Source organism: Microplitis mediator, chromosome 2 (assembly GCF_029852145.1).
Source record: "Microplitis mediator isolate UGA2020A chromosome 2, iyMicMedi2.1, whole genome shotgun sequence".
In the NCBI taxonomy this organism is placed as follows: domain Eukaryota; kingdom Metazoa; phylum Arthropoda; class Insecta; order Hymenoptera; family Braconidae; genus Microplitis; species Microplitis mediator.
Genome location: NC_079970.1, coordinates 19,315,442 through 19,336,022, shown reverse-complemented (window position 1 = coordinate 19,336,022; position 20,581 = coordinate 19,315,442). Strand labels below are relative to the sequence as shown.

The window sequence follows — 20,581 nt, the reverse complement described above, 5'->3', positions numbered from 1 at the left end:
TTTTTTCTCACCTCCGGGCGGAAAGTGCAACTTTCGTCCCGCTGTGCAAAACGAAGTTGCCGCTTTCCTCCTCCGTCGAGGAGAAAAATAGTATACACTCCTCGGGAAGTAAATAAGAAAGCCTCAGATCACATGTTTGTTGACCTCGGCTTCGCCTCGGCCAACAATTACATGTGATCTGAGACATTTCTTACTTTACTTCCCTAGGTGTGTAATATACTATTAACTTCCCGCTAAGAAAATTGCAAATTTTCGAAAATAGGAAAGTTATTGGTTTCGGTCCGATTTTCGAAAATCGAATTTCCATCAGATGTCGACGGTTTGAGGTCCTAGAAAGCTATTCTGACTATTCTCGGATGGACGTCCGTGTGTATATATGTATGTGTGTGTGTGAATGTGTGTGTGTGTGTGATCTTTTTTTTGTCCGACGATATCTTTGGAACGAATCAACCGATTTGAACGTTCTTGGTGGCAATCGAAAGAGCTCACCAAAACTTAAAATTGATTAGATTTTGGGGTAGATCGGTCACGTAGTTTACAAGTTATACGAAGAATAAAATGTAAAAATTTTTTTTGTTTTTAGTTTTTTGCGTATAACTTCTAAACCATGTTCGAGAGACTTTTTAATTTCAATATTTCCATTAACGCACGTGTAACAGAATAGATGTTTAGACCGATTTCTGAAAAATTATAATTTTGCAGTTACGAGGTTTACCCAGAAAGAGGATGTTATATAACCATTACTTACCCGACTAGAAATTTTGGTGAGGCTTGCCGAAAAATCAGTTTGGCTCTAACTTGCCTAAATAAGGCAAGTCTGATTCGTATCTTATCAGATTTTCATGAGGCAAAACGAACATTGGCATACCAAAAAATTCCAGATTCGATTGTGATCATGAAACTCTGTGGCATTGTCGGAGTACGCCATACTATTGGAATTCCTGACTGGTAGGTAGCAATGGTAACCTAAGGTTTGCTGAAGTTTGGTATGCCAAAGTCAGACGAAACTAGGAAAGTGTGTGACAAGACCGCACTCAGGCTTAACATTGGAATTCCTGGCTGGTAGGTAGCAATGGTAACCTAAAAATTGCCGATGTTTGGTAAGCCAAAACCAGACGAAACTAGGAACGTCTGTGGTAAGGTCACACTCAGTCCTAATATTGGAATTCCTGACTGGTAGGTAGCAATGGTAACTATACTATATATGTATATCCCGACTGGAATTCCAGTGCGGCAAGCCGAAACACCGATTCGGGACGAATCAGGCTTTCCAAAATACGGCAAGCCTAATTTGAACCTTGTCCAGTTTTTATGAGGAAAGTTGAAACTCAATATACCAACACTTTTCCAAACTTGGTTGTTATTAGGAGTTTTCGGTTGGACGTAAGTTCAGTGAATCTTTGGAATTCCTGACTAAAACGCAATGAGGATGACTAAAGGCTTGCCAAAGCTAGGTATGTCAAATTTGGCTGTTATTTGGAAAATCTTCATCATTGCCCAAGTTCGGTATATCTTTGGAATTCCTGACTGGTACCGAATAATATTTAAATAGCATAAATAAACTTAGGAGCCACAATCGGTAGTGTAGTGTAGAAGTTAAAGCGTCGGTCTTTCGTGCGTAGGGTACCGGGCTCGAATCCCACGACAGCGGTCCTTGATAAATTTCGCGTTTTTCCTTGAAGTAAAAATTTCTAATTTGATTGGACATTAAAAAAACATTAAATTAGCACATCTGATGATGACTGCCCTGCAAAAATAATTCTAAACGATGAAAAAAAAAAAAAATTTTTTTTTTTTTAATTTAGTTAAACAAATTTATATGATCATTACAGTCACACATGACCAAATATTGCCAATTTCTATGTATAAGCATAGGGCTTGTATACGATGCGAGCCTTATGCGGTTCCTTCATTTGGCGGGAACTCTGTTTAAGCTACCACCAGCAAGTATGGTTTCCAAACCACTGCCTAAGAAGGAAGCCAAATTAGGCAGGGCTTCGCAACTGCGTTACTTTCGGGATCTCGACCTAGTTTGGTTGCCTCATTTGGCGCAAGTCTGGAATTTGGCATGCCTCACTTGGGCCTAATCACTGCCTAACTAAAATTTCTAGTCAGATAGTCAGGCTTCAAGACGACCAAGTCTAAATCAAGTTTTATTTGTGACCAGAGCTGTTACCATGGGAATTGTTCTCATAACATATTGTAATTTTATCATAAATTTCTCTCCGTATATGAATATCAGTTATTAATATCAGAATACTGGTATATTTATTTATCATATTAAATTATAATTTTATTTAGTTTGCGTCAATGTTAACAAACATGGTTAACACGAAATAGGTGGACCATTATTGAGTTTGTAAATAGATTAAGTATAATGACTGAATCAAGAGAAAGCGCTTCAATTAATTTATGTCCACATTAATGTTATGGAGTTACTATATTATGTATTTATGTATGAACATTAGGGTGATCCAAAAAATAACAAAATTTTTTTTTTTCTTGGAAACAGGTTCAAAAGTTTCATTCAGATAAAAAAAAGACGCCTGTGAAAATTAGAGCTCTTAATATTAACATTAAGAAGTTCCTCATCACACTTTTCTATTTTCTATAAGAATAACATGGAAAAATAGTAGTTTATCTATCGAGTGCGATCGTGTTTAGGACGCGAGTGTGAAGATTGGTGCCCGAGCCGAAGGCGAGGGTACCAACACACGAGCGTCTTAGACTCGATTGTACTAAATAAATACATTAGTTTTTGTGACAGATATTTGAAATTTACTACATTTAGTGCCTATAAATGGCAGGTTATAAATCCGCGTTTATTTATTTGGTAAAATTGTTTTGAGTATTTGTTGAAAATTAGAGAGAAGTCGGGAAGTGGACGAATTAAAATGATGATAAATTTTGTCACAAGATGGCTCGTTAAGTTACTTCAATATTTTTTGGTCGTTTGCTATCGCACATGTAACCAAAAAATATTTTTTGATCCGATGACGACGTCACTATTAGAACGATTAGGTATCTTTTTTACCAGCTGTATCTTATCTAATATTTTTAGCTGCCGGCTATAGGCGCTAAATGTCGTAGATATCAAGTGTCTGTCACAAAAAATTTTTTTACGTCTTCTGATTTTTATAAGTAGCTAACGATGCGTCATAGAAATAATTGGCAAGCATTTTATTGTAGGGAATCGAATGCTCCACAAAAAAAAAATTCTTATCTTTTTTTTGAGGAATCTATTTGTTCAAAAGTTATTTGAGGTTGAAGACGAATTCATATTAAATTTTGAGATTTTCTTACTTTTCCGGCGAAAATATCAGACCTATTACAAAATATCATTGGACTTTTTTTGAAGACAATTTTATTCCCTAAAAGTTATTTCTAATAAAGTTTTTTCGAATTCCGCATTGTTTTCTAGTTATTGTTATTTTAATGTCATGCTCATAAAAAAAATAGTCTTCTGACCGATTTTAAGAGCTTGACATTAAAATAAAAATAACTAGGAAACAATGCGGAATTTGAAAAAACTTTGTGAGAAATAACTTCTAGGGAATAAAATTGTCTACAAAAAAGGTCCAATGATATTTTGTAATAGGTCTGACAGTTTCGCCGGAAAAGTAAGAAAATCTCAAAATTTAATGTAAATTCGACTTCAACCTCAAATAACTTTTGAACAAATAAATTCCTCAAAAAATGATAATAATCTTTTTTTGTAGAGCATTCAATTCCCTACAAAAACATGCCTGCCAATTATTCCTGTGACGCATCGTTAGCTACTTATAAAAATCAGAATACGTAAAAAAATTTTTTTCCATGTTATTCTTATGGAAAATAGAAAAGTGCGATGAGGAACCTTTTAATGTTAATATTAAGAGCTCTAATTTTCACAGGCGTCTTTTTTATCTAAATGAAACTATTGAACTTATTTACGAGAAAAAAAAAAAAATTCGTTATTTTTTGGATCACCCTAATAAACATATATGCATACATGATTTAAAAATCAACGCAAACTTTTTAATAAAGTATACCAAACTTTTATCAATCATTAAATTTATTAAATCTCACAAAGTTAAACTTTAAAACCTGCCTTTTTCAACGTTACGTTGATTTTAATTAACTTACAATACCAGCTGGGGTTTTATTGACGAATAACTCTCACTTATTTGATTTATCAGAAAAATTAGAGGAATTTACTTTTATACTTTGATAATAATTATAATTATAATTCGTTATAACAAAATAACAAATTTTTTTTGGAAAATTTCGTGTAAAAAAAACTCGTTCCAAAAATATTCCTCAAACATTGAGCAAAAATAATTTGATTCGATAATTCGGCTGCCCAATTTCAAAACACAGTAAGGGACAAGTTTTTTAAAATTGATTTTTAGTATTTTTAGTCCCAGTGGAGTCTTGTGAGCATGATTTAATTCATATTTCAAAACTTTTATTTTTGTCAGTTACTGTAATTTGAAATTAGGCAACCGAATTATTTGGATTTGAAGAGCAAAAAAAAAGAAATTAATCAGGAATTATGAACATTTTCGACTCTCACCAGAATTATTCAAGTATGAGGCACAAAAAAAAAAAAAAACAAATAAAAATGATTTGCAAATGTTTATGAACATTTTTTTACTTTTATAAGAACTATTTGAGAGTCAGTTTTTTTTACTGTTTGACTTGTTCAATAATCTTTCAAAAAATGAGTGATTGGAACTAATGATGAACTTATTATAAACTCACATAATGGTCAATTCAAATAATTTTTGCTTAAAAAATTAAAAAAAAACCTTCAAGTAACGTCCACACGCTGTAATAAGAGCAGTGTTAAAAATTGACTCAATTTAACACTGCGAGGTGTTAAATTGAAATAACAATGGTGTAGGCGGTGTAATTTGGCGGTGTTAAATCGGTGTAAAAACAAATTTCAAACACCGAAAATTGGGTTAACACCAGTAAAGAATATTTACACCGGCGATGGTGTTATTTTAACACTGCGTTCGGTGTTGGAATTTAACACAGAAAATTTTAACACCTACACCGCTTGGACTTACCCTAGTTTCTTTTACAGTGCAGAAGTTGAAAATTTTTCACACTGCTAATTATTTTTAAAGAAATGTTTAACTAAAAGTTCAAAATTGTCTCAATTTTGGAAGTTCAGTCAGAAACGTTTTTGGAACGAATTTTTTTCACACGGGACTTTTTTTTTCAAATAAAAAAAGCAATTAATTGTTAATTATTTAAAAATCAAATGTTAATAATGTATCTTGATTTTATTATGCAAACGCAAGTCAATAACAGTCAATATAATATCTTACTCCAAACAATTGAAATTGATGGTAATTTATGCACGTCATGGAGGTAGCATGTATGTCGTCCGTTGTGATATAATACGACAATATGAAACAGGGCTTAGCATAAATTACCACCTAAATTATTGGACTGACAAGTTGTAAACCTATTGAGAGTATACTCTTCAACTTTCTCTGCATTAATGTGAAGGTGCATAGAAACTTTATCAAAAAGCTCTCTTTCTGATCTCTATGGAAGGCGAAATTGAGTTGCCGTAACAGCTCAATGTGGTAGATTCTGATATAATAGGTCAACTACGATCAATAATACTTTAATCGTATGGGACTTTAACAAGTTCTGTAACTATTTTGGTTAATATGTGTCCGTGTAGACACTAATCATTGGATGTGGTTTGTGGAACTTCTATTGTTAGAGCTTCATTCCATTATTCTGGATTATTGTATTTAGTCATTACAGAAATTGCAGTTGTACTATATCATAAGTCCTAACGTCAAATTTACTTCCTAATCACATATTTAGTTACCTGAATAATTATATATAGGGGAGACTGGGACACGACTGTCGATCTAAGCGTATTATATCTTGTGGCTCTTGAGTAACGGAAACAAATTATTCTGATTTGTTTCGAAAATTTTTAGTATTATTTTACAATAATTGTAATAGAAAAAAAAAATTTTTCTCCGGGGCACAACGCAATCTTTCAGATGAAGAAATTATAAAATAAAAATTTGGGTGTAATAAAAAATAACTTTAGTTATTTAGATTTTCAAGGTGTCCCATTTTACTCCGAATACTTTGTTTTGCTTCTTAACTTCTAATAGATTGAATTAAAAAAGAATTTTTGACAAATAAATATTCTTATTTTTACTAAATTTTGGTGATGATTCGTCGTGTCATAGCCTTTTATTTATTTGTGTATATATATGTCGGATGATCAGCAGGTAGTTGGGCAGTGCCTTTAATCTTTCTATTCGATTATAAAAATATCAGGTAAACAACAAAATAACTATCGTCACACAAAATTACTCTCAAGGTGATTGTTAAGAAATAATTTAAGTATTACAATATATTGTATACTAAGACAAATATTAGTGTCGAATATTCATGAGATACTAATTATTGTAATAACTTCACTCAAAACTATACGGACTATGATACAAATTTCAATCAGCTCTCAAATTTTCAATTTTTTTTTTTCATGGAGAGTTCAGTTTTTAAAAGTAACCATACGAAATAATTTTGTAGATTCATATCTGACCTCTAAAAATTTGAATTTTTGAAAAAATAAGTCGTTAAAAAAAAATTTGAAATTATTTAAAGCTTTACGAATTAATCGTAAAGTTTCAAATGATTTAAAAATTTACGACTAATTCGAAAGCAAGAATAATTCAAAAACTGGCAAATAATTTAGAATGTTTCGAATTATTCGAAAATTTACGATAAATTCGAATTATTCGATTCGATTAACTTGTAAGTTCGAACTATTCGCACATCCCTAATATATATATTGAAAATCAACTTTATAGTATATACTGAACGGGAGGGGGGGATGTAGGAGAGCCGGTTGTATATTTAGTAAGTAATTTTACTGTGAGATGATTCATGAATTTGAATTATATACTAATTTGAATTTGCAATTTGCATACTTCGAATAATTAATATTTATTATAAGTATACATAAATATTTAGTTAATTATTAAAACAAAATTTCATACTTCATGTTTTAAAATTTTTTTTTTAAGAAAAAAAAGCTAACAATAGAGAAGCCTTTTGTAAGCCAATAGTAAAACTTTTCAAGCTTGTCGACATTTCAACAAATAAGTTTTTAGTTCCTCCTATGCTGTTGTTGAGAATTTTTTTTCCAATAACCATTAAAAAATAAAAAATATGAATCTTGAGCTTATTATGATATTCAGAATAGAACCAATCAGCCGATTTGAAAGGGTTTTGTAGCAATAAAAAATAATCGAGGGTAATATCCAATTAAAATTTCAAATTCGAAATCCGTGGTTGCAACTCGTTTTTAAAAAAATGCTTTCAAAAAATTCGTTTTTTTTTTCTTTTTGAGAAGCTAACGACCAATCAATTAAATTGGACTTAAAAGTTAGTGAGTTATAAACCTTGATAATCTTTTTTATTCGAAAGCTGAATTCCATATTTTTTGTGACAACCATGATTTGGAAAAATCAATTTGTCACGTTCGGGATCTGTTTACATGGGCCGAGCCAAAAAGGATTGTGTGTCTATAAATTTATGTGTTAAGTCAAGCCTGAGGGATGGTATCGTCCTGTTCACTACGAGCCATACGTGAGAGGTTAGCCGAGTATGTACTTGTCTGTAGTATGAGTTGTTTCGAGACAAAGGTCCTTTACAAATTATTATTTTTGAATATTTTAAAAACTACAAAACTGATCGATCTCAACATCAACTCATATCTGTATAAGTCTCGATAAACTTTCAAAAGCCACAAAAACCATCCGAGTCCTTTTTCACTTGGGAGCTATCGTAAATCATATTTTTTTGCACACATGTGCACATACACAAACTGACATCCGTTCGACAACAGCCATCGATTCTTCACTATGAAAAACATGAACATCTGTTGGAAGAATATTTTTCGAACGCTGAATTAAACTCGATAATTTTATTTTTTTTCACATTTGGTTTTAAAAAATATTTTCTCACTAAAAAAATGCAGGATTGGAATAAATTTTTTTATAATTATCGAAGAAAACATAATTAACGTAAGTAAAAAATTTAATTTTTTCTCGTGAATGAAATGCTTTTCTGGGACATTACGTGACTTGACATGGCATTTTTTTCACATTTTTTACTTTCTGGAAAGTAAATGACGTAAAGTATAAATGAATTATAAATGTCATTTTATTTTATCAATTGTATACAAGAGATTTTACGTTTTAAATAAGTAATAGATTTTACTCATATTTTCTTCTTGCATCTGAAGGTAAAATGACAGTTTGATTAAAACTAAAAAAAATCGTGAGAAAATAATTATTCTTTCGAATCAATATTTCTATTAATTGTTCGACAGTTTAAATAACTTGTAAAACAGAAGGAATAAAAAAATATTAGTTAAAAATTCAAAAACATAAAAATTGAATCATATAATAAATTTTTATTGTTTAGACGAAATCAACATTCGAAGAGAATTTATAACTGTTTACTTTAGTAAATTAAATTACGTTCGTTGTAAACAAATCCTTTATTTTTGCCTCCCGGCTATACTAATTTGGACGTGGAAGGATTTTTTTATATCCAAGCTATCGAACACATTTTTAACTTCCCGCTAAGAAAATTGCAAATTTTCAAAAAAGGGAAGTTATTGGTTTCGGTCCGATTTTCGAAAATCGAGTTTTCATCAGATGTCGACGTTTTGAGGTCCTAGGAAACTATTCTGACTATTCCCGGGTGGACGTCCGTGTGTGTGTGTGTGTGTGTGTGTGTGTGTGTGTGTGTGTGAACTTTTTTTTGTCCGACGATATCTTTGGAACGGATGAACCGATTTGAACGTACTTGGTGGCGATCGAAAGAGCTCACCAAAACTTAGTCTTGATTAGATTTTGGGGTAAATCGGTCATGTAGTTTACAAGTTATACAAAGAATAAGAATTAAAAAATTTTTTTTTATTTTAGTTTTTTATTGATTTCTCAGAAACGACTTATACGATCAACTTCAAAATCTAATCAGCTCTAGAACTCAATAAAACACGTCGATTGCCGCCTCAATCATCAAAATCAGATAATTCGTTCGAGAGTTATCGCGGGAGAAAGAAATGGTAAAAAACAGTTTTTTGCGAATATCTTCGAAACAACTGAACCAAACAATTTCAAAATTTTATCAGCTCTAGAACTCAATAAAATACGCCGATTGCCGCCGCAACCATCAAAATCGGTCAATTCATTCCTGAGATATCGTGGGAGAAAGAAATGCTAAAATCGGTTTTTTTTTTAAAACAATGGCACACTAAAGTATTTTCGAGCTCGAGGAGCTCGAAAACAGCGGGAAGTTTTGGGGCTGGTCCGCAGGGTCAACCGATAGACAGATTTTTTTTTTTTCGATATCAGAGACGCAAATTTCTGCACTAACTAAACATCATGTTCTATTTTATAAGCCTTTTAAAAGAATTCTGGGCCAACAAATTTTAATAAACTTCTGTAATGTATAAAAAAACTATATTACGTGTAACGAGAATGAATATTCAATTTAAATATTATCATTCACTGTAAAAAATCGGGAGTGAATTCGCAGTAATTACAGATTTTATTTACACCGGAATTCACTCTGTCACTCGGAGTTTTGAAGTTTAAAAAAAATCACTCCGCATACGGAGTAATTAGGGAATTTGCCTTTTCAGCGGAGTGATTTCGGAGTGGTCGATTAGCATTCACTTCGATTCGAAGTCTTAATATTAAAATAAATACTTTTTAGGAGTGAATTTCACTCCGAACCGGATTTTCTATATTAAATTCAACTCCCTTTCAGTGTGAATGTCGCTACGAGGGGATTAAATAAATAAACAGTCATCCGCTTCACATTCACTCTGTATTTTTACAGTGTGTAGATTTTTTGATGCCTACAAAAAATTTTGCAATGATAACTACAAAGTGTCATTTCTTCAATATAAATTTTTGACTATGCATTTCGATGAATTTTTTTGGATATTCTGCTTATAAGCTAAGAGATCCAGTGATCACTCATGTATTTGTAAATCTATATTTACTAAATTTTACTAAATATAGATATACAATACATGGAGAGATCGAGTACTAGTTCCCTGATCGGGTACTAGGTTTTTTACCTTACTAGTATTTATACAGAAAAGAAACGTTTTTTAGAGATGAGAAAAAAATTTTTTCTGTGTAATTATTTTTATGAGTTCACTGGTACAGTGTTATAAGTATTTATTTGAGCCAAATTAGATTTATTAATAGTTAATAAATGATTTATTAAATGAGATTTATTTGGACCAAATAAGCCATTTCTTAATAGTTAATAAATGGCTTATTTGAATAGAAAGAAATGACACGTGATGTTAATTAAGTAAGGTTATGACAAATAATTTATAGGACTGTTTAATTTTATTTTTTTAAAGAAAATAATACACACAATTAATGTTAATTGAAGATAAAAATTATCATACAAAAGATATAAAAAAAATGAAATATTATAATAAATTTTTACCAACAATCACACTCATTCCATTCAAGGTTATAACCTTAACTTCATGTGTCATTTCTTTCTATTCAAATAAGCCATTTATTAACTATTAAGAAATGGCTTATTTAGCTCAAATAAATCTCATTTAATAAATCATTTATTAATTATTAATAAATCTAATTTGGCTCAAATAAATACTTCTAACAGTGTAGGTTATAAAAATGAATGTACTGGTAAAATAAATAAAAGATAATTTTTTATAAAATTGCTGTACATTTTGAGAAGAAATTAAAGTTGTGTTACCAAACAATATTTTTTTTTTATAAAAAAACGATTTATTTGAATGTGCGTCTATCTATGTAAAGTAATATCCGTACATTGTAGAGGGTAAATTATTCATGTAAGCTGTTTAAACAAACCATTATTTTTGTCTCATAATTATTTACGCTCTGTCTACTTATGTACGTTAGATAATATTTATTATTACGAATAAAAGCAGATAAAACTTTAGAAACGGATGTAAAGTATATTTAGCATTTCAAAAAATTTATTAGCAAAAAGGCTTTTTTTTACAGTTGTGGCCAAGACAAGTTTCGATCAGTATCATTTGAACCTAAACAATAAATAGAAAAAAACTCTGGTATTTGTTTGGAATCGGGGCTAACCACATTTTTGAAAGTTCCAAGTGCTTACACCTTAAAGTCTATAATTAAACTTTTTCCACGTGTTCTGCTACACGGCGGATTAAATTTTCTGTATGCATTTATGTCTATAACACAAGATATCTATCCGAACCTTGTAACTAAGGTGTGCAAAATTGATAAAAAATGGCAGAAATCATGCAAATTTTCCAAAATAAATTTAATAAATTTCTAATAAATACTAATAATTAATTTTATTAATACCGTAAGATGGACGGTGGCGATAGAAAGGTCTAACTAAGAGCTACAAAGATTTTGAACTCTTGTAATAGTGGAAAATCGGCATATTTCTGTTATTTCAATACACTAACGGTGTACAACAGCTCACCTAGCACTTTGTTGCAAGTAGTTTGGACGGAATCCGCCTTCCTTCACTAGTGTAGTGTCTGGCTGAAGCCCACAACACGGTTTTACGCCGGTTCGTACTGGTAAGAGATGTAGTCTAAGGCAAGAGTGCGTTAACATAGCCTTACTGACGAGTCCGTTAACGTACTTAGGACGAAACTACAGAAATTATGGCAAATAGGCATATATCTTAAGTTTTTTGTGGTTGACTTAAGAGTCAATACATAGAATAATAAGAAAAATATGTCAAATGTTGCAGTGTAGCACGGAACAGAAAAATTTCAAACTAAATCTGTAAATCAAGCAAATTTTATACCTTTGGTATACACGTACAATTTATTAATGCTTAAATAACACCTAAATAAGCAATTATATCTTCAATCCGCCTAAAAATAATGGCGGTTGAAATTGGATTTAAATTGATATGTCCAGAATTGAATTTTTGGCAATTGAAACAGGTGTTAGCCCCTCTTCTAAACAAATACCAAAACTCTGGCGATGCAACGAGAAGCCATTAACCATAAAGTGTATGCAAAATCCTTTTAAAATCTATTTTTTTTTCACTGTTATGATTATTAAACAACAAATACTCCCAATTTTTCACAGTGCAGTGCAGCTTATCACCAATTCAGCAAATCAAAAATGAGCGGGATTCGATGTTTCCATACATTTAATCACATAGTTTTTTTATTTTTTGAACATTATGTGTACCTAAGAGTGGGCAGTACAGAAAAAAAAATTGGTTTAAAAATCGGTCCATCCGTTCAAGAGTTATAGATATTTACATACATATATGTACATACATACACTCGGACATCATCGTGAAATTAGTCAGGATAGCTTCCTAGAATCCCAAAACGTCAAAATCTGGTAGAAATTCGGTTTTTGAAAATCCGACCGAAACCAATAACTTCCCAAATTTTTGAAAATTTTTATTTTCTTAGCGGGAAGTTAAAAAAAGTATTTTTCCTCCTGGTATCCAAAGTATTATCGATCCAGTTTTTCTACAGTAAGTAAACGTATTCTTACTGCAAGAATACCGGGTATAATTCTTACAGCAATACCGTTTTATTGTGGGACTAAAACTTTTTGATATGTTACTATAGCAAATGTAGTGGTGTCTCCAGCGCTTACTTATCCTATAGCAATTTTTATTTCCCGCGTTTTTACCTCATATTATTATGAGATAGAAATAAGAGTGCAAGTGTTCATTTTTATAATTATTTAATTATTAATTAATGTTTATTGATTTTTCGTCTCTATTGCTGACAATACCTCCATTATAACAAAAAATTTTCCTTTTTACATAAATCTACGCATGTCAATAAAGTAAGGTTAAGTTCATTTTATTTTGATTGTGGTATTATGCCTCCAGCAATAGCGAGTTTTGCTACAGTCAGTATACGTATTGCTCTCTAAAATAAACTTTGGTATTCTTACCACAAGAATACCAGTATTGCTACCAGAACAAAAAATTTACCAGGAGGAAAAAAACTTTTTTTATTTAATGTACTAACTGAATTTTCAAATTTTACATTTCTAATTACGTCATGAATAGTTATGTCACTCAAATGATCAAAAAATCTTCCAAAAAAATTTGTCTCACACCTTTTTTCGAAGCTATAGAAATTGTTGTAATAACAATTAATTAATAAATTAAAAGAAAAGTAAAATTCAAAAATTCAATTGGTACGGCCTAACCTTAATATTGTTAATTCTCCATTTAGCGACCAAGGAATTAAAAGCCATCACCGAAAAAATATTACATATCAATAAAAAATATCCGAGTTGGATGTGCTTCCGACAACGAATTTCTCCAACACATGAGTGTCGAAAGCATTTCCTCACTCAGTTAGACACAATAGCTTTTGCATCAAATGGTAAAAAAGTGTGTAGTTTTGTTCTTGTTTTGGGTTGGGGAGGAGGGGGGGGGGGTAAAAAAACACTACCCCGCATGCGTCGGGATTATTTGTAACACATAAGTATACTCAGCAAATACAACTAGAGTTTTTAATCATGTTCATATAGTGAATTGTATATTATAATTAAATACAGTTCAATCAGTTTTAATACAACTTCTGTTTTATAATTAACGAGTTTCCGTTGCCCTTAATTGAGATAGATATCCATTGGGTCTTACTGTTGGAACGTTGAGTAACTAATACATCAGTATATCTATATTGTAATATTCAGTAACTTATAATTAATAAATCACTTATATTAAAATAACAACACACTTAAGGGTCGGAAGTAGTAACCGAATTTCCGGATATTAGATTTCTAATTACGTTTTAAATATTTATGGGACTCGAATGATGAAAATCTTCCGGAAGAGTTTGTCTTATGCATTTAACTGGAAGCTGAAAAAATCGCTGTAATAATAATCAATTAAAAAATTAATAGAGACCTAAAATTTGAGAATCTGTTGAGTATGGTCCAGCATTAAACAAGAAATAACACCACGATTTAAAGCGCGACAAAAGAAAACGCAAGAAAAAGAATTTTTAATAAGATACAAAATGATTGCCGTATTGATGTCAATATACGACTGACTCTAGTCACATTTCTATTCAAAAAGAAGAGGGCAATTGTTTTCTACATATTCAAATGTTTCAAATAAGTTTTACTTTCGTTACATTATAGAGTCATAATTTTCAATATTTTAATATACAAGGACACAACAAAATTAGAATTAAGAAGTTCTAAAAGTTGTCAACCAAATAGCAATGAAGTATTTTCATTATATAGTTATGATCAAAATCTAAATGGTGTAGGAATCAGAAACGATTATGTATAAAACTTGATATGTTAAAAAGAGCTATCGAGAAAGTGTGAACTATAGCACGTAATAAAATCAATCAAAGATTTTAGCAAAAAGTAAACTTTAAGGTTGAATTTTCTGCGCGACTGAAGCTTAATATTATTCGTCTGACTTCTCATCGACGGTGAAAGATCCTGACAAGATAGTAATTACGATAGCGACAAAAGAGAACATGCAAACATGACGAGAGACAAAAAATTTAATAAACGCTTCAAAAAAAGTTAAGCGAGTTCGTATTTTAATTAATAACTTTTTCTTATAATTTTAGAGAAAATAAAAATTGTTTTCATCCCCTTCCATTTCCATGAATATTTTATTTGCTGAAAGTATCTTTTTGCGTTAAATGATGCATGAAATAAATATATAAATTTAAGTGAATAAAAGTTATTTATGAATCGACAACAAATTTTTATTCAGTGCATTAATAACTCCAAGGTATTATGATCTAGTTTACCCTTTTTCGTGATTTAAATGTTTAATTATTTTATTTTATTAAAAAATTAACATATGAAAAAAATGATGGAAGTAAGCAAACATCAATGAGCTTCAAATTTCACTTGAATTTTTTATAGTTTTCAAAAGCTTTTGTACATTTTTGATGAGTCATGATATGACGATGAAAACTCAACCACATGGAAAATACATTTACCCGACAAAAAATAGATACAAGATTAAGTAGGAAAAATCATAATGTTTTTTAGTTTTACCTATGAAAAAGAAAAAGTTTTGTACAATGTTAATAATACAGTAAAGATAACACTGAATTTATGGTGATGTTATTATGGAGATACGACAAACGTGTAGACATGAAAATAAAAACAGGGTTGGGGGGGGGGGGGGGTACTCAAGAAAATACTAAATTTTCGAGGACTTCAATACGCGAAATTTTTTTTTAAATGAAATTCACAGCAACACGGAAAAAAGAGCAGTTGAAAAATTTCAGTTTCTACAGTAAAAAAGGCTTTCGGGGCGAAAATCTTTGAACATTAAAGCTTAAACTGTAATTTTAGAAATTTGTTATAGTAATAAAATTAATACAATTTTAAGCAGAAAATTTTACAGTTTAAATCGACAATATCGAGTTTGAAACTGTAATATTTGTTATTTCTGTAAAATTTACTGACAAAAAATGTAATTTGTACAGTTTCAGACTCGGAGCGCTTTACGACTATACGAAACTGTAATTTTTTCAACTGCTCTTTTTTCCGTGAAATAGAAAAAATTTCCAGTTGCCGTTAAAAAAAAAAATTTATTTTCATGGGCAAAACGGGGTACCCCTAAATAAGGAGAAAAATAAATTTCTGGATATTAAATAAATTAAATTTTTTTGTGAGTAATTTACATAAAGAAAAATTACATTTTACATAATTATTAGATACAACGGAAGAAAACAAAATTTTTAATAGATTTTATCATAAAACAAAAGAAGTAAAAAAAAACGTTCGGTATGGTTAATAAAATTTTCAATGTCGAACAATTGATTTTATATACAACGTTATATACTTATTATTTTTTTCAAATTGTCAAAAAGTATATCTTAAACTCATCAGTTTTTATAGTTTGAAACAATAAATCTTAGTTGTGTTTGTGGACATACAATATATGTGTGAAAGAATTAACCTAAAGTATTACTAATGCGAATACATCTACATGGCAAGATGACGTATTTTATCATTTCAAACAATAAAATTTAAAGTCTAAGAGTAACTATTTTCTTTTTGATATCTCTATATTTTAGAGAATCACTCTTATACTTTTTCGATTTCAATATTATATTATTTATGAATTTACTTCCTTGATGCGGGTTTATTGTTCAAACAATAAAAATCAATGAAAATCCGAATAAAATTTATTATTCATTTTTTTGCGTGTAAAAGAAATATGTTTTTTATGAAATTTCAGGAGTACCCCGCACCCCCCTCCCCCCTACTAGTTGTTAACATTTTTTGGAAATTCCAATTAATAGTTAAGCAATTATTGAAGTATCATTACTTTTCCCATTAATTAGAGCAGAATTTCAATTTAATTAAAATGTTCAACATTCTTCAAACCTACTTTCTATTAAAATTAGTTTCAAAACTTTTAATTCATTTTTTGTACACACCGTAAAACAGAACAATGGTAATTTTACGTACAATATATGCATGATCCTTTTATTTAATTTGTGAGTGCTGATATTGGAAAGACTTTCATAATGTAATTTTTTTTCCGTCAGATTAACAATGAAGTTAAGGTTGAGTGCTCACAGTACATGGAAACCTGTGATAAGTAGGAATAGAATATACATGTATATAGAAGCAAGTAGAGTCTCTCAAAATTCTTTAGTAATACAGGATAACAAGCTGGGAAAGTGGAGTTACACAAGTAAATAAAAACCTTTTGCATATTGAAGAGTTAACTTTTTTTCATCGGAAAACTTCATATCGATTACAGAGAGTTACAAAAAAAAAAAAAAATACATTAATCGGCTTGTAAAAATTAATCCACTATAAAAAATCGGCAATGAATACGGATCTAATTTTAATCCGAATTAATTCCATTATTTTTTATATTTTTTTATGCGAAGTAATTTTGGGATAACGCGGATTTTTGTTCAATCTGCATTCCCTCGGGTACCGGAGTTTTAATATTAAAATAAATTCTCGTTCGGAGTTAATTTTAATCCGAGGGGATTAAATAAATAAAATATCATCCGCTCCGCGTTTACTTCAGATTCACTCCACGTTCACTTCGAAAATTTTTTTCAGTGTACGAAAAATCATCAAAATTAGAATTTTTTCATTTAACAAAATATGTTACATTTTTTCAGAAACTCTTGATATATATTTATCAATATAGTGAAAAGGATTCGATTCTTTAATATTACTGTTGTTCATTTGCTACGACATATTGGTCGAGATACAGAATTTAGAGAAAATTCATAAAGTCAATACGACCATGCGCACCTGTTGTTCCATAATAAATTCCCAGATTTCCAATGAAAAATATTTCGTGACAATACTATTGAATAAAAAAATTTTTTTCTTCTTCCAAAACACGCACAGATCATCACCAGAAATTGTGAAAAAAAGATCAAAACTAAAACAAGCTAAATTTTTATAATACTCATATATTTTATTAATTTTTTTTTTGCGTGACATTTTTCAAGTCACTTAACTGACGGAAATTATTTTGACGGCACCCGGAAAAAATTATTTCACAAACTACGAACGTAATTTTTCGACTGATCGGATTCCTAAATAATGTATTATTCAAAGAAAATGAGAAAATCTGTTATTTTTCGTCTTTCATTCACGTTATCTCTCAAACAAATTACCCGATTTAGATAATTTTTACGGGAATCGAACGAATTTATCAAGACTGAAACTGATAAGGTTTGAAAATCCATCAGACCAGTAAGTTTTAAATTATTCTTAAAAAAATATTGTTTTGAAAATTTTACTTTTTGAATATCTTAAAATCTACTTTATATTGATCTCAAATTTTTTATTGGATATAAATTTCGAATTCATTGGATTACCGCAAAAGCTGACTAAAATCGATTATTCCATACGAGTGATATAGAATATTTATACCCTCCCCCCCCCTGCATACAGGCGAGCGGATGGACGAACAAACGGATATTGGACGCAGATATCATCCTAAAAATAGCAAGAATAGTTGCCAGAAATCTCAAAACATCGGCATTCATTGAAAACTCGATTTCTAAAAAATCTCATTGAAATCAATCACATTTTTTTTCTTGCAAAATTTACAATCGAAATAGCGAAAGGTTAAAAAAAATTTTTATTTTTCAAATAGCTTGAAATACACTGGACAATGAATTTTTTCCATTGTCACAAGAACCATTAAAATCGGTTGATTCGTTCGAGAGATATGGAATTCTTACAGATAATACACATACTTGCTTTTGAACATCAACCTAAAAAAAAAGTCAGAAATGCTTACTAAGACCTTAAAAAAAATTTTAGCGGAATCCATAAATTATTTTTTTTTGCTTTTCAATTTTCATAGCAGAAAGGTAACCAGTAAAAAACTTTCTATAGAAAAATTTAATAGACTAACGAAAAATGAGGATATTATGATTTGAAAGTTAATAAAAATAATGAGAAAAGAATTTATATAGCCTTCATAATAAATATAAATCTTAGTGCAGACGCTTAAATTTGAATGACATATTAATTAATGACATAAAGCCATTTGAAGGTATTAAATTAAACCATAAACCACACTATAACCCCATATAATAGAACAGATGCTAATGAAATGTGAAATTCCACTAAAATAAAATAAACATGTCCTGAATATTATTTATTGAAGACTAACTAAATTTCATTATTATTGTGATAAAATTTTTTTTTTATATTATACACATAAAGCTCATAATATTAAGACCGAAGAAACTTTAATATATTCGTCTTTTATATTGCTATTTTTATCTAGCTTTAAGTTGATGTCGCCTCAACTCTCTCAAGTGAAATTAGTTTTTCTCATGTTGTAATAAATGTCAAGGACATAAATAATATGAAATATAAAGCTTTTTATTTTATTTTAGTTCACACCTATTATTCATATTGTATCTATTGAAATCGTAAATGTTCAATATTTTTTATAGGATGAAAAAAAAATGTTCGAAGCGTTTCGTTACATAAAATGATTTTTCGAGATATAGTAAATAAATTGCATTTTTGTCAATAACTAAATAAATTATTTTTTATGTGTAATTTAATCAATAGGAAGAGACGTGTATAGAAATATATAAATAATAAAATTATTAAAATGTTATCATAAAAATTTTAATTTAATAGTATAACTCAATTGCGAAGCAATGAAATGCGTTCTACTAAAGCTAACTCGATCACAGCTGATTCACTTGTGTTTAAAATATATTTACACTCGTTCAAATGTCATCAATTAAAACAAAATTCGTATCAAAGGTAATTTATTTAATTCCGCGCGTTGTCATCCCCCGACAAAATATCCTATCAGCAAAATTTCTCTTTGTTATTTAAACGTTTTATTTGTACTGCTCACAACTAATTTGAGTGCTTGTTTTTCAGGAAAATTGTGGGAATTTATAAATAACTAATAACTACCTATTTAGAGTGCTAGTTTTTCAGGAAAATTGTGAAAATTATATCGAAAGATTTTTTACCGGGGATATTATGTCCGGAGATATTTTGTCAGGGGATCTTTTGTCGGGGGATATTTTGCCGGGGATGTTTTGTCGCGGGGTGAAAACGCGCATTACCAATTTATTTATGAATAAAACGAACGCAATTTGAAGTGAATTTCTTGGTAGTGATTAAAAAAAAAAAAAAATTGTGGGTAATTATATAGGAGTGGGCTGCCTACATTTTTGGCGATGAAAAAAAAAAAAGTTTGGAAAATCCAAAAGTGCACGCCTCATAACGCTTATTCAAAAATACAAAATAATTTATTATTTAAGTATTCTACCGAAGGAATTAGAATTAAATAAATAAATAAAAAAATAAATGATATTGGTTTTATTATTATTATTATTATTATTTTTTTTTAATATCACTTTTAGTTACTTGAATTCTAGGGTTCATTCTTTCGCGGTTTTGGCGTCCGATGAGAAACGTACAGCGCATGCGTGTACATATTTATCAGCCCGGCTAACAGCGCCCGAAGGTGGCCAAAGGCTGAAGTCGTACAATCATAGAAATACACCTATATATATATAGATATATAAAAGACCAGTGTTTTCAATATTTTTTATTAATTATTATTAAACGACAGCGAATTAAAAAGTCATTTTAAATAGAAAAAAATCCGGTGTCGTTCTGAAGCTAATAAAACAAGAATGGTCCCGATACGTTAAGTTTGACGGCCGTGATTGTGGCACATCCACACGTACAGACATCCGGACAAGCACGACAAAGTTTTTTAATCATATTTTTATTAATGTTAAACAAAATATGTGTGTTTTAAACACATCGAGTGTGATAATTAGAGCATTTATCTTGATAATGGTGCATTTGTATTACCTTACAAATACAAAATGAATGAAATACACGCAATTTAAGTCCGGCAAATTGCTTGACTGGGACATGAGAGTAGTGCACAACCTCAAACGCTTCGCGTTATGAGGCGTGCAATAGTTGAGATACATACTTCCCATCGTACGGTAATACACCATTTAAATATAGTGGAAACCTAAACATGCACACCTCTCAATAAGACAATTTTTGTTTTCAAT

The 20,581-nt window shown here is 30.1% G+C and overlaps 1 long non-coding RNA gene across 1 annotated transcript in view; it reads right to left on the bottom strand.

Moving 5' to 3' along the window:
• Positions 1–20,581, bottom strand: part of LOC130664287 (uncharacterized) — a 77,333-nt gene that overhangs the window by 31,957 nt on the left and 24,795 nt on the right. The gene's annotated exons all lie outside the window — the stretch shown is intronic.